Here is a 12,758-nt window from a genome sequence, read left to right on the forward strand (position 1 = left end):
CGGGCGTCCACAACACATCGGGACTACACACACACACAACACACACAACCACACACACACAGCACAACAGACACATACACCACACACACACAGCACCGACACGAGCACACTACACACACAACACACACACCCCCTTATCTTCGCTGTTGACTCATGCTGAATTTATTTTCTCATGGAAGAGCTGAAGCAGTATTAGTGTAGTTATTTTCAAAAATGATTTTCCCCGCTCACAAGCTGTTGGGACCCCATCAGTGTACTACGATCAATAGGATTCGCGTGCAGGATGAATAACACAGATGTGGTTGATTCAGGATATCTGTATTGGTTGTGCTGAGACTTCAGCTTTGAAAGGACGTTATACTGCTGCATTCATATCAACACCGAGGAAAAGAACCCTAAAGATAAGTACAAGACAGGGATGTACTACTGCTTCTACATATGCTCATTTCATTATTTGTTTATTTTGATTTACTTAACAGAGACAATTGCAACGACTACATTTATTTTTCCAATGTACTCTAAAAGCTCAGTAAGAGTCCACAGTTGATGTGCAGAAATAATGTAAAAAATTAAAACTGTAAAACAATACATCAAACCTATTAAAAATGAAATCTGATAACACAGTAAACAGTTTTATCTGGAAAAAAAACTAGGTGAACAAGAAAGTTGTCCAACTGATTTAAAAATGATAGAAATTGATGGTATATTATTTATTACAACGAGAAACACAAAATCTTAAATTGTGGAGTTTGGGGCTATGGGCGTTTTTTTACACTGAAAGCATTTAGAACTGCTTAAAATATTAGTATATATACATACTCATATCAGCCACTTTAAATATTAATTCAGCTTGAATTTGAGATTGAAATACCTAAATATTGTTTGGGATAAACATCTCTGTACAATCTCTAGTGTTTTAAGGGGTTGTAGCGCTTCGAAAAGACTTCCAATGTAGGAAATAAAGCTAATAACATGACGATTGATTTTGCCTTTAACTAATTGTTTGATTGCAAGATATTGTTTACAAATAAAAACAGCCTATACATACAATACAAGTCCTTTTAATGTCACAATTTTAGGGATTTCTAGACCGCTTACACCAACATTAAACATGTGCATATAGTATTTAAAAAAAAAAATAAAAATGTTATAATATTTAGATTCATTTAATCAGTAAAAATTCCCTAAATGACATAATATTAAAGGATTTCTATCCTTAAAACACTGAAACTGTGCATGAATAATCATTCAAAAGCCCTGCATGATGATATTTGATTTATTCTAATCATTATTTAAACAGTGAATTTAAGGTGTAAATGCTATTTTGTTTAAAATGGAAGGATTTAACACCATTAAAAACGTCCAATAACTGTGCATATAATATCTACAAAACTACGCATTAACCATGAAAGGTTATAACTAAAATAGTTCTGAATAAACATCCCACTAGCTAGGTGTGGCATATGAATTTGAAAAAATAATGTTTAAAACCTTGATTTGAGTATAAACTGAGTGCTATTAGAAACATATCCCTGATGAATCACAAGTTGCTGAGTTTTGTTTAATCCATCATTGCAGCCAAAGAACTGATTTTGTTGTTGACGTATTGAACCTTGAACTATAACTTGGGGGGGGGCTGATAGTTTTTATTAGCCAATCAGTGCTTAACACATGCAGTAGCAGAGGTCCCTCTCCTCGCCTGCTCCAGCTTTTCCCGAGGGGCCCCCGAGAGATCAATGTCACAGGAAGTGTTCGGCTCTGTTACAATACAATGCTTTCCTTTCAACAGCACAAACAGCGCACATAGATAAGTACGACACATTCGGAGAGATCTGATATTTACCAAACAGCTCCTCCTCACGGTTTGTAATTGGTGTAATTTGAATTGCGCTACGCTCTGACCCCACTGACCGATAGTGTACAAGTTCTCCAACACAGATCCAACTGACCTCACGATCTCCTTACTTGCACTCAAGCCGAGGGATGGGAGAGGAGTGTTTTATGTTGTGGTCACATTGATTTATTGGAGTGCTGAAGGTTACACAGGGGGATGAATCAGCTGTTTTATGGTGAGATCACCTTAAGATAAAAACGGCAGTGCAGGAAGAAGCCATCGGATACTTGTTCAGTATCAACGTCAACAGTTTCAAATACTTCAGCAATGTAAAATCCCGCTCCAAAGCAGCAGCAAGAAGGTAGCCTTCAGCTGGCTCCTATTGACACCAATGTTATTCCTGCAACTTGAAAGACAGCTACTTTGAATAAACTGGGCTTGTAGCACATTGTCCACTTACACACACATGTAATATTTTCACAACGTATATCTAATGAGTTTTTGATCACGGAAGTCTGAATCTGTGAATATCTTTCAATTTCACTGAACTGTGGCCCCAAGAAGCCGTGGTGGCCGTCCTTTATTTCATTTCTGAAAGGTGGCAACTCTAACTGTGAGATTCAATTAATTTACGATCAATAACAGTTTTCTCTCCTGCAGTTGTCTTCCTTTCTTCTCTGTTTTTTTATTCTTCACTGCTTCTCTCACTTTATTGCCAACCCACATCTTAAAGAATATATTTTATTGTTTTTCAGACATTGTTTCGAGGTGATCTGTGACTGACTCCTAATTAGCCACTAGCCGCTAGCATAGCTTTAGCCACTATGAAGCAGCTAATGCTTCTTGTTCTGTTTTTGCTGATTGTTTCTCAGCTAGAGACATGTCTGTAAGTTAGAGCAGACTGTTGAAGTTAAGCTTTAGAAAGATTTTGGGGTACTCCAGATACATTAGCCACAGGCTAAGTAACAATGCAGACCTCTGACCATAGCCAGAGCCAGAGCCTAGGGCTGTCGGCTTAGTAATTTCAGCTGCACCACTTGTTAACACCTACTGGTGGTTTATTGGGGAATCTCGTATAAGAGACACACTATACATGCTTATTGAAGACTGTTGCACTGTTACAACTTCAGTGGTGTCTAATACTCATCTTCAAAACACAGGTCTGCCTGCCAATTCACTGGAATTTCTCTGATCAGTAATGTGCTCATCAGTCCCAGTCTGTAAACAATGGCTTTCAGTGACTGGCTGTTACTTGTGACCAACATGATAGACTTAGAGCCAAATAGAGTGCATTTACCTTATTTTGTGATAATTTGTCAATAAAATAACAATATCTGTAATCTTAAAAATGCCAGATTCAGCGTTGATGATTAGTCAGGCCAATAATTGATCAATCCCTGTCTGTCTTTTACCTATTTGACTGAAATCATGATTTTCCTGTTATTTCTGACCATTCATAAACAGAAATGTCTATTATAGTGTGAATAAATGAAATCCAATTACAAACATATCCAACAACAATGATGCAAAATATTTAGCAGAGCAGTGATGTATGTGTATATAGTGAGAAAATATTTGTATATGAAGTGATAAAAATGTTAACTCTAAGAAATACCAAGATTCACCCTTACATTTAATTCATTTTTGCATTTTGTTCTTTCCAAAATGTAATTCCTAGCTTCCTCGTGATGACAGACAGATTCTTACTATAATACAGCCGCTCCCACCAACTGCACTTCCCCCATCCAGCTGAACGAGAGCATTTCCTGATTAAGGAAAGCTCTTCATCACGTTGCTGAGAGCTTTCACTGCTGGCAAGAGATGTGTAATTTATCAAGAGACTTTAACTATAGCTTCCTCACTGAGTGCTGGAGTAAAATAGGAAGTGAAGCAGTGGTAGATTTGCCCTGATTCCTGTGTTTTTCACTCCACATCCTGCACTCAATGATTGTGTTGCTGCTTGGTAAACTTCGCTGTCATTAGTGGATGTATGTGTGAATGTACATCCTTTTTCCACAGGATGGGATTTGTGCAGAAGTACTGAGAGACTGGGAATCATGTGATCATATGTACATTTTTGATGTAGTTGGGCTTTAGTTCCATTCAATTTTATTTATGTAGTGTAGATTCATAACATACTGGCATCTCAAAGTGCTTATTACAGTAAGGTACAGATCTTCCGAATTACAGAGAACAGAGAAAACCAACAATCAAAGTAGCCTTTGATTCTCTATGAGTGACAGTAGGAAGGAACGACAAAACCTGGGATAGGGAGGGGAAAGAAACCTTGACAGAACCAGGCTCAGGGAAGGTGGCCATCTGCCTTGACTGGTTAGGTGAGAGGATGTGGGGAATGAGAGGAGTGGGGATAGCAGGAGGTGTTGGGGTGGGAATGGCAGGATGCAAGGTGGTGAGGCTGCAGATTAGCAATTTGTAGCTCCAGATTAGCGACCTCTGGAGAAGAGGACAAGCACAGGACACAGAACCTCCTAGGAAACACAGAGTTAGTGACATATTGGTGATATGTAACGGTATAGATAGAGAGAGTAGAGAAGAGGAGCCCAGTGCATCATGGGAATCCCCCGGCAGTCTAAACCATAGCATAATAACTAAGGGACAGCTCAGGTGATCCTGAGCAGTCCTACCTATAGTTTTATCAAATAAAAAAGTTTAAGCCTTTAGGAGCCAATGAGCTCATTATATTATAAATAAGAACCAATCTTTGTCGGGCAGGTGTTCCGCCGAAAGGAAAAACAGTTTTGACTGGCCGAAGAAGCCGCTGAAAAGCCGGCAACAATGAATTGTTTGTTTTAACATAAAAACTGTTGGACTACAATTGTTTGAAGTAATAAAAATATAGATTACTGGAACCGACAGCATTGGTCTTGGCTCTCTTCATCAGATGTGGTAAAGTTTGTCAGCACGTCAACTTTTAAGTCCTGTTAAAGCACCTCAGGGCTTCAAGCATTGGCTTAGCCTCTACAAGCCTAATCTTAAAAATAGAGAAGGTGTCTGCCTCCAGAACCCAAACTGGAAACTGATTCCAAACAGAGGAGCTGATAGCTAATGTTTCTCACTTTCCTCTTGACACTAAGACGTTCTATGGAGCTCAGGTCAGATGAGTTGGCTGACCAATCAGCACAGTAACGCCATAGTCAGCAAACCATTGGTAGTAGTTTTACCTGGGCAAGTGTTAAGTCTTGCTGGAAAAGAAAATCAGCATCTCCATAAAGCTGATCAGCAGATGGAAGTATGAAGTTCTTACAATCTCCTCTCAGATGCTGCATTGACTTTGGACTTTATAAGTACAGTGGACCAACAGAAGTAGATGACCTGACGGCCAAATCATCACAGACTGTGGAAACTTCACACTGGACTTCAATCACCTTGGATTCTGAGTCTCTCCACTCTTCCTCCAAACTGTAGGACCTTTATTCCAAATGAATGTAAAATTTACTTTAATCTGAAAAGAGGCTTCGGATCACTGAGCAACAGGCCAGTTGTTTTTTTTTTTTTTAGCCCGTCAAGGCCTTCTAACATTGTCTCTCTTTAAGGAGTGTCTTGATATTAAGAATGCAACAGTTGTAGTTTCTTTACCAAAGATGCCTGTGCTTGGTGGATACACTGACACCAGCCTCAGTCCAATGGTTGTGAAGCTCTCCCAATTTTTGAATCGACTTTTCTCTGAACAATCCTCTCAAGACTGTGGTCATCTCTGTTGTTTGTGCAGCTTTTCCTACTACAGTTTTCATTGGCCTACCTTCCTTGTGGAGGGTGTTGATCGTCTTCTGTTCAAATTTTCAAGTCAGCAGTCTTCCCCATGATAGTGGTTGTGTGGACTGAACTAGACAAGAGGTACATGACACTTATGCTGTTTGAAAGTAATTTCTGCCATTTATATTGTGGCAGTCTTGAGGTTCCATGGCTCCTATAACGCTGAATTATCTATGATGGAATCACTGAAACTTGTGTTTTTTATGGTTCATATGTAAATTAATATGTTTTGTGTGTGATATTACTAGTTACTATCTGTATTTTACCAAAACAAGAAAATCTGTAAAATTACAGTAAGTGGCCCAAAAAATTGAAAGTTTTATTATAGAAAAATATAAATCTTCCTTACATAATGTTTAGACAGTACAATAGTTAACCCATGCATTTCAGAATCAATTTGGACTATTTGTTGCCTAGAAAAACATACTTAGGAAGTCAAGTAGTTGTATATGAATATAAATTTCTAGGACACAGGGTATTCTTCACAAACAACAGCATGACAGAAATTTGAAAACCAGGAAACAGCACAGATAAGAAGAGGCAGCTCAGAGATTAGAGAGTGAAGGCTGTCTGTGCAGTGGAGGTGGATAAAAGAGAAACAACAGCAGGTGAAATACCTGCTGTGGCTGCAGAGAAGAATGAGCGGATTAGACGGAAATGTGTGTGTGTGTGTGTGTGTGTGTGTGTGTGTGTGGTGTGTGTGTGTGTGTTGTGTGTTTGTGTGTGTGTGTGTGTGTGTGTGTGTGTGTGTGTGTGTGTGTGGTGCGACAGAGAGAAAGACGGTGTTTGTGCCATGTATGGGAGCAAAGATGAATGGTCTCATTTGTGGTGGGCGCCTGGAGGCCACACAGACTGATGCAGCCACACTGCGCAGATTTTATCTCACACTCAGACCATGTCCAACTAATGCTGAAAATTTGAAACACCTTTGTGTGTCAAACAGGTTTTCTGTCCACACCAGCATTTTGAGATTTCGTGTCTGAGCATAAATGCAGCAACAAAAAGAAAAATGACATCCTTATTGTAGTTTTTGTTCTGTTTATTGTTCTGTCAATTTTATGTGTTTTTTGTTTTGTCTTCTTTGTGTAAAATGCAAGTTAAAACATTTTCTTGCTGGTCTTTTGGGTTGCAAAATTTCAAGGTCTTCATCTTACTATGTGAAGCGCTATAAGATGATATGTTGTGAATTAGCGCTATATAAATAAAAATGAATTGAATTGAAGATAACAGTGCTTCATCTGGAAAATTGAGAAATATTGGCAAAACCACACTTGTTTACGTGACTAAGGTAATTTCTAGTCATAAAGCCACAAATTCAGCTAATGCTGGGCTCAGACTACAGGGGTGTCTGGATGGCTTTTCCAAGAATCGAAGGAAATCTAATCCGATCATAGTCTGAATTGATATTCGTCTCAGATTATTTGGTAATATGAGGGGTTTTCAGATCCACTTTACTACGTCCACATTACTCACAGACTCATTGTGGCCAGTTGCCCAATAATATCAAATGTGTTTGATATTGCAAGTTAAAATCATGTAGCATTCTGCATTTGTTTATTCTCACTGCAAGTAGTATTACAGCAAGTTGTTGCACCAGTAGTCTATCTTGGACTGGCTACATCACACCATCATTCAAACACTCTGGCTTGTTTTTTTTCTTCTTTAAACCAATCACAGTTGTCGTGGGCAGGAATGAGTGAAGGATGTGACTTCAGTGTGCCTCAAAATAGTGACGGGTGGAATTTTTGTGGTGGAACATTTGCAAGTAAGGAGATGTGCACTGTGATTAAAATGGATAACCCACTGAAAAAAAGGCAGAGCAGCCCCTGTGCTTAGTATTGAGTAGAAGCTCCCTTTTCAGCTCCTACAGCCATGAGTCTTATTGGGAATCACGCAACAAGTTTTTCACACCTGGATTTGGGGATCCTCTGCCATTCTTCCTTGCAGATCCTCTCCAGTTCTGTCAGGTTGGATGGTGAACGTTGGTGGACAGCCATTTTGAGGTCTCTCCAGAGATGCTCAATTGGGTTTAGGTCAGAAAGGGGGAGAAAAAAAAAAAAGAAAAAAAAAAAAGGGGTTTAGGTCAGGGCTCTGGCTGGGCCAGTCAAGAACGGTCACAGAGCTGTTCTGAAGCCACTCCTTTGTTATTTTAGCTGTGTGCTTAGGGTCATTGCCTGTTGAAAGGTGAACCTTCGGCCCAGTCTGAGGTCCTGAGCACTCTGGAAGACGTTTTCCTCCAGGATATCTCTGTACTTGGCAGCATTCGTCCTTCTTCAATTGCAACCAGTCGTCCTGTCCCTGCAGCTGAAAACACCCCCACAGCATGATGCTCCCACCACCATGTTTCACTGTAGGGATTGTATTGGGCAGGTGATGAGCAGTGCCTGGTTTTCTCCACACATACCGCTTAGAATTAACACCAAAAAGTTCAATCTTGGTCTCATCAGACCAGAGAATCTTATTTCTCATAGTCTGGGAGTCCTTCATGTGTTTTTTAAACTCTATGCGGCTTCATGTGTCTTGCACTGAGGAGAGGTTTCCGTCGGGCCACTCTGCCATAAAGCCCCGACTGGTGGAGGGCTGCAGTGATAGTTGACTTTGTGGAACTTTCTCCTATCTCCCGACTGCATCTCTGGAGCTCAGCCACAGTGATCTTTGGGTTCTTCTTTACCTCTCTCACCAAGGCTCTTCTCCCACCATTGCTCAGTTTGGCTGGACGGCCAGGTCTAGGAAGAGTTGTGGTCGTCCCAAACTTCTTCCATTTGAGGATTATGGAGGCCACTGTGCTCTGAGGAACCTTGAGTGCTGCAGAAATTCTTTTGTAACCTTGTCCAGATCTGTGCCTTGCCACAATTCTGTCTCTGAGCTCCTTGGGCAGTTCCTTCCACCTCATGATTCTCATTTGCTCTGCATGCACTGTGAGCTGTAAGGTCTTATATAGACAGGTGTGTGCCTTTCCTAATCAAGTCCAATCAGTTTAATTAAACACAGCTGGACTCCAATAAAGAAGCAGAACCATCTCGAGGAGGATCAGAAGAAATGGACAGCATGTGAGTTAAATATGAATGTCGCTGCAAAGGGTCTGAACACTTCTGACCATGTGATATTTCAGTTTTTCTTTTTTAATAAATTTGCAAAAATTTCTACATTTCTGTTTTTTTCTGTCAAGATGGGGTGCTGAGTGTACATTAATGAGAAATAAAATGAACTTTTTGATTTTGGCAAATGGCTGCAATGACACAGAGTGAAAAATTTCAAGGGGTCTGAATACTTTCTGTACCCACTGTATGTAAACATGGTAAGAGATAACTGTTCTACAAGGTCTTACAATTTACTTCATGCATATTAACAGTAGAGCTGACTCACTAGACCAAGATCAGTAAACCTTGTTCAAGACAACATTACCAGTAGTGAGGTGAAGACAAAACTACACCATTTCGTCAAGTGTAGCCTCTCTGCACGTTTAAGAGGACCAGATTAATAAAAAAAAAAAAAAAAAAAGGACTGAACCACAGAATGAGATTTTTGCTTCTGCTTACCATACTCAGAGTCACTGCTATCTTCATCGTCACCATCAGCTTGCCTTGTGGTTGCAGTTCTCTTTGGTTGGTCAACAGCTGAGCTTCCTAAAGTTGAGTGTGGCTCCTGTCTATCTGTAAAAGATGTCATTACCACCATAAAAATGCAAAACTCAACCATACTGATTGCTGACACTTGCGTATTACAAACAATAACAGTAGAGAAGGCTGGTGGGAGGGACGATAACTCCATAATGTTTAGACTGTACAGTATTTTAAAGTTTGGATGTATATGCTTTGAGGATACACATTTGTATTTGACTGCTGATATTTTGGAATGTGAAAACCAAAAAAGACGAAGTAAAAATACTGAACTCTGATTTAGAACACTTCATTCGTGCCAATGTTACAGACTTACCATCATCATTATCATCATGTTTTTCTGTAGTTCTCTTTGTTTGCTTAACAGGTGGTCTTCCACCTGTCTCCTGGTGCACCACGCCATCTATACAAGAACATGTTTTGATAGAGTTGAAGTCCTTACATCTGTAAGGAATATGCCAATACTACAGTGAAATAAGGTCCAAGTCAGACAAAAAACATTACCTGTGTTTTCAGTGCCTGGACCAGCCTTGCCATCACTCACATCACCGTCATCATCACTGTCATCATCACGTTTTTCTTTTGCTGTAGTCATCTTTTGTGGCTCTCTGTTGGTGCCTTCTTGCAACTCTCCAACTGTGCAAGATGATGTTTCAGTCAAATGAAATTGCTTACATCTCAGAATCTTGACAATGGTGCAGTGAAAGAAGATTCAAGTCACACAGAGTGTTACCTGTGTTTTCAGTGCCTTCACTGGTGTTGTCATCTTTCCGATCACCATCATCAGCACCACCATCATCTTCATCATGTTTTCTTCTTTCCTTCTGCCATTGTCTTTTTGCAAGTGACCTTGCTGCAGCTGAATGTGGCACCTCTCCATCTGTGAAAAATGACATTTGTACCATGTAAATACCAAGCTCAGTTTCGAGACTCTTCACTTGTGTTAGTTGTGCCTTGAATTACCAGAGTCATCATCATCTCCATCATGTCTAAGTCTTGTGACAGTCTTCTTGTGCCTCTGAGCTGATGAACTTGTGGTGGATAGCTGTTTTCCATCTGATGAAGCATATATTAGAAACATACATATAGACAATCATTCAGAACATGTCTAAGTTTTTCTGAAAAACTGTACATGTACAGAAAACCTTCAAACCTCAGCTCAGTCAAGCAAATAATTTGTTCCATTTCTTATTTTTAACAAACATGCTCAAGCATGCATGGTAGCTGAATTTCAACTGTGAGCTCAGACAGACAGAAATCTTAATTAGCTGTCAAATGAAAAAAGATGCTATGAAAAAAAAAAATCGCATTAAAAAACCCGGCTTAGAGTGGACGTACGCCATGTATGTATGTGCTTTTGTGTACCGTTACTATGGAAAGTATTGGTTCAGTTGTCAGAGGTTGCACTGCTAACTGGGACCTATTGGTGTTTTAACAGATATTTGTCGGAACAAGAACATCTGGTAAATTTTAGGTGAAACTTATATGATTATCCATCCATCCTCTATACACCACTTTCTCCTCACTGGGGTCGCAGGGGGTGCTGGAGCCTATCCCAGCTGACTCGGGGAAGGCAGGGGACACCCTGGACAGGTCACCAGTCTGTCACAGGGCTACATATACAGACACACAATCACATTCACACCTATGGACAATTTAGAGTAACCAATTAACCTCAGATGTTTTTTGGACTGTGGGAGGAAGCCGGAGTACCCGGAGAAAACCCACGCATGCACAGGGAGAACATGCAAACTCCATGCAGAAAGATCCCAGGCCCAGGCCGGGATTTGAACCGGGGATCTTCTTGCTGCAAGGCGAAAGTGCAAACCACAATTCCACTGTGCAGCCCTGAATATGATTAATTTGAAAAAAAAATATTCAAGGTTTGCAAATCAATCACAAGCATTAACACTATGACGCTGACATCCCTATTCCTAATGTGAACACTGATGTGATTTTTGTTGCATACCATCATAAGCTTCCCGTTGTCTGCCTGTATCTGACGTCCTTCTCTTTCTGACATCTTTCAGACCTTTGGCTGGGCTGGCTGCATGTCCTTTGCCTATGAAAATATTCACAGTAGGAAATTAGTAAACTTATTTTTACAATGAAATGAAAGTCAAAATATGCAGAAAGATACAAAAATACACACAGTGGACAGAAAAGACAGAGAGACGGAGACAGACAGAAAGACAGACAGAAGACAGTGTAGTTGGAAGAGTGATGACTTTAAAATTGTATTAATATTAATTCACATACCACTGATAACAGAGTCCAGTGTTTGCAGACTCTTCCCTTTCAGTGACTGTGCTCCATGCTCCATTGCAAACAGAAGTTTGCCAATCTTGGCCACTTGGAATGTTTTATCTGTCTGCCGATAATACTCGCAGTGGACTCTTATATCGTGTCCCATAAAACGAGCAACTTGCTCAGTTCCTGATTGTTGAGGTCAAGAAGCTGGCATAGGGTAGCAACATGCTTTCTTAACTTTGTTGACCTCAGCAGTTCTGGGTTTTTGGCTTTGCTCTCTTCTGCATATTTCTGAGGCAGTCACACCCACGAAGATTGGTTTTGTACCAAGCCTTGCAAACAGAATGGATTCTCCTCAAGTATGCCAACTTCCTTCGTTTCAATCAGGAAGTCAAGCGAAGCTTTTGTGCGCTCAAGAAGTAGGATGGGACCTTTCTCCTCTCTTTCCACGTGTCACCAACGTGTCAGCCTGTGGCTCAGTTGTTTTTCCCACAGGCGACAGAGTCTCATATATGTCCTATTCACAGGGCCAGTGTCTGCTTTTAGATTATGTCTCGAGAGTTAAACGTGATGCTTCTTCCCTTCACGCTTCTTATTGAACACGATTATTTGTGCAAGAAGGCTCTCACTTAACTTTCTGTATGCTGTAGTACTCGCATGCTCTGTCAAACTCTGCCTTTGCCTCATCCTCAGCTTTCCTCAGGTAGTTCTGTAGAGTCACTACATCCTCTGTCAGAGGTACATTGTCTTCTCTGTTCCACCTCCGTTGCTCCATTGTGCTGTGAGCATTAGTTGCCACGTAAGTGGACCACGAGTTCTCCAGCAACTCCTTGAACTTTTTTGCCTTATTCTCAGTTTTGACATCAGACATCATCAAGCAGTGGCCTATCCAGGCCTCAGTTGCCCCTTTGAGTGAAAAACCAATTTTAACAGCTGTAGATGGCTTTCCATATTCGTTCTTGCTTGCATCGTAGTTTGGACACACGCCTAGCTGCTTTAATTGCCAGTTGAAAATTTGCTGGATCACAAATGTCTTTAAGACCTCTGACATGCTTGTCAATCTCCTTGGCAGCCAACACAAACCGTCCCAGTTCTCTCAGCTTTGTGCAATGTATCTGTGCTGAGAATCTTCACGGCCCTTTTTTGCAAATAATGCATCTCCATATGCACAAATCATCTCATCAGTCCTGATATGACAGGTTACACGATCCTGTAGCATAGAGTGAATGATCTTTTGTACTCCATTGCATGATTCTCTGACTGGAATTAGATGTGAGGAA

At 40.4% G+C, this 12,758-nt stretch overlaps 1 protein-coding gene and 1 long non-coding RNA gene across 2 annotated transcripts in view; both read right to left on the reverse strand.

Annotated features, from left to right (window-relative positions):
• Positions 1-12,758, reverse strand: part of ttc28 (tetratricopeptide repeat domain 28) — a 244,762-nt gene that overhangs the window by 183,035 nt on the left and 48,969 nt on the right.
• On the reverse strand, positions 9,137-11,653 carry LOC127530907 (uncharacterized). Its single transcript, XR_007937674.1, has 7 exons — positions 11,488-11,653; positions 11,198-11,290; positions 10,192-10,284; positions 9,962-10,108; positions 9,733-9,864; positions 9,545-9,631; positions 9,137-9,261 (listed from the first exon to the last, which is right to left on the reverse strand). It is a non-coding gene; the product is annotated as an uncharacterized LOC127530907 (long non-coding RNA).

Source organism: Acanthochromis polyacanthus, chromosome 18 (genome assembly GCF_021347895.1).
Source record: "Acanthochromis polyacanthus isolate Apoly-LR-REF ecotype Palm Island chromosome 18, KAUST_Apoly_ChrSc, whole genome shotgun sequence".
NCBI classification, from domain to species: Eukaryota; Metazoa; Chordata; class Actinopteri; family Pomacentridae; genus Acanthochromis; species Acanthochromis polyacanthus.